Source organism: Macadamia integrifolia, chromosome 6 (assembly GCF_013358625.1).
Source record: "Macadamia integrifolia cultivar HAES 741 chromosome 6, SCU_Mint_v3, whole genome shotgun sequence".
NCBI classification, from domain to species: domain Eukaryota; kingdom Viridiplantae; phylum Streptophyta; class Magnoliopsida; order Proteales; family Proteaceae; genus Macadamia; species Macadamia integrifolia.
Window position 1 is genome coordinate 34,041,308 of NC_056562.1, and position 3,245 is coordinate 34,044,552.

The window sequence follows — 3,245 nt, forward strand, 5'->3', positions numbered from 1 at the left end:
AGCCTATGCAACTCTGGGTGGAATATGATGCTACAAAGAAACAACTTAATGTGACTTTAGCTCCTATTAATGTCCCTAAACCAACGATTCCACTCTTGTCCTTGGAAATTGATATTTCACCCATCATGGTTGATCCCATGTTCGTTGGCTTCGCATCATCTTCTGGTATCATAAATACAACTTATTATTTGTTGGGGTGGAGCTTCAAGATGAACGGGAAAGCAAAAGAACTCTCTCTTTCCCAACTTCCTAAGCTTCCTCGAGTAGTACCTAAAACAGAATCTAGAATTTTTAAAATCGTATTTCCAGTGATCGGTGCTAGTTTAGTGTTAATGTTGGTTTTCATCCTTCAATATATTGTAGCAAGGAAGAGAAAGTTTGCAGAAGTTCTTGAAGACTGGGAACTTGAATATGGACCTTACAGGTTCAAATATAAAGATCTCTACCTTGCAACCAAAGGATTTATTGACAAAGAACTTCTTGGAAGAGGTGGCTTTGGTAAGGTTTACAAAGGAATATTACCCATATCAGAACAAGAAGTTGCAGTGAAGAGAATATCTCATGATTCAAGACAAGGGATGAAGGAATTCATTTCTGAAATCATCAACATCCGTAAACTGCACCATCCAAACATAGTGACACTCTTGGGGTACTGCCGACGAAAAGGAGAGCTCCTTCTAGTGTATGAATTCATGCCCAATGGGAGTTTGGACAAGTTCCTCTTTCATCAATCCACAACAAAGAAAACATTGAGTTGGAATCAGAGACTACAAATAATCAAAGGCCTGGCGTCGGCGTTACTGTATCTCCATAATAAATGGGAAAAAGTTGTGGTTCATAGAGACATCAAGTGCAGTAATGTCATGTTAGACAGGGAATTAAACGGAAAATTGGGAGATTTTGGGCTTGCAAGATCATATGACCATGGAAGAGATCCTAAAACCACCAATGTAGCTGGGACATTTGGTTACCTTGCACCAGAAATTTTTAAGACTGGCAAAGCAAACCCTTGTGTGGATGTGTTCGCGTTTGGGATTTTTATGCTTGAAGTTGCTTGCGGTAGGAGGCCTATAGAAAGACAAGCATCAGAAGAGCGTATTGTATTGGTGGAATGGGTGTTCTCAAGTTGGAGTAGGGGCACAATTCTTGAAACTGGGGATCCCAAATTGGAAATGAATTATGAAGTGGAGGAAATGGAATTGGTGTTAAAACTTGGATTACTTTGCTCTCACTCCATTCCATCTGCAAGGCCATCCATGCTACAAGTCGTTCGATATTTGGAGGAAGAGCTTCCACTACCAGAGTTGCCATCTCAATATTTGGGGGAAGAGATTCCACTGGATTCAGAATTTACTGGAAAAACAATGAGTCGGTCAAGATCGATTACAAATTCTCAACTCTCTGTCGGACGTTGACTGTATCTGACTAAACCGGCTGCCTCATCTTTAAATATTGTTGTAACCAAAGTTATGGAAAAAGTTGATCTATTTCCCCTCTTTGATTTATTAGTTTTTATTTTTTTGGTCTAGATTTGATTATAATTCAAGTGCGGCCATTACATAGAATAACTTTGTTATATTGGGTTTCTACTTAGATTATGCAAACTTCAATTTCAAGGCATGGCGGTCAAGGTCATATGATTCATTGACCGAGCCAATCATGTCTTAGTAGTCCAGCTTTAATTCTTTAAGGATAAATGACACCTAGGGTGATAATATTTCAAGAAATTACAGCTAAGGTATTCAATGTGAATTTTTTTTACCCTTGTGTATCATTAACTGATTTATTTTATTTTTTGATAAAGGTTGGAAAAATATATCATTAGAAAAAGAGAATGAGTAATTACAAACTAGAACCTCTTTGGATTACGATTCCACCTTTGACATAGCCATCATCAGAAAAGGATCCAAAACAGATAAAAACAAACTAGAATTACGTTAACGGATATTTAAGTCTGTATAAATAATCCCAACTCAACTCATGAAGAATAAATGATGGAGCTTTATCCCAAAAAGAAGTAACTTTTCTTTTAGCTCACCGCTTAGTCAATATATCAGCTACAATATTTATTTCACGGTATCCATGGGAGATATACCATGAGATATGATTGAGTTAATGCTCGATAAATTACCACTTTTGCAAATAACACCAGAAAATGTTCTGACTTTGAATGCAAGTAACCACGGTCGCATTCAATCCAGAGCTTGTTAATATTTTTTTAGGTGGCATAGTGTAGACCATGGAAAAACAATGCATACTCAGATGGGTGAAACTGAATCATGTGGCTTACTTGAGTCAGGATGGGTGAAACTGAACCTTCACTGCAAGAAAACACATTTTTGGCGACGGAAAAAAAGTGTCACAAAAAATAAAAAATCGTCGCTAAATATAGAGGCTACAGTTAATTTTTTTGTCACCAATACCGTTGCCTATGCTGCCGCAGCTAAAAATAGGCGACGGAAAATCATGGGGTGTTGGGAAAAATAATATTAGCAACGGTTTTATATTTTCCGTCCCCAAATATATTTTTAGCGACAGCAAATGCTGTCGCCTATAGCTATATAAATAAAATATATTTATATTAGTAAATTTTACATATTACCTGTAAATTATTCTCAGTAATATACATTGTCCAATTCAGAAAAGAAGATCAATTCAAACATCCATATAAGAATATATTCCTTTCATTTAACTTTCAAAAAGTCTTACAACCATAACTAAGAATTCATTGCTTTCATCCCACTTTCAAAAAGTCTTACAATCATAAATAAGAAGTCATTGTCTTCATTTAACTTTCAAAAAGTCTTACAGCCATAACTAAGAATTCATTGCTTTCATCCCACTTTCAAAAAGTCTTACAATCATAAATAAAAAGTCATTGTCTTCATTCCACTTTCAAAAAATTCCTACAATCTATATATCAAACTTCAGACTTTGCATTCTTTATCAATTGGATTTGTCTTGCATACTCCTCCAAAGGATATTTCACTACCTTTCATAGCCTTGCCTTGCCTTGCCTTGCCGCATCAGATTTAACAATATCCTACAATATAGGAAAATTAACTTATGTTGTGTTTGAATGCTAAGAAAATAAAAAGGACATCTTTCAATAAATAAATAAATAAATAAAAAACATTATAATAAAATTATTGGCTCTTAAACTAGTATCAAGAATGCCTACTCAATCAACATTAAATGTATTTATTGTCTGTCACCAAATGCTCTTATACTTATGTACTTTTACG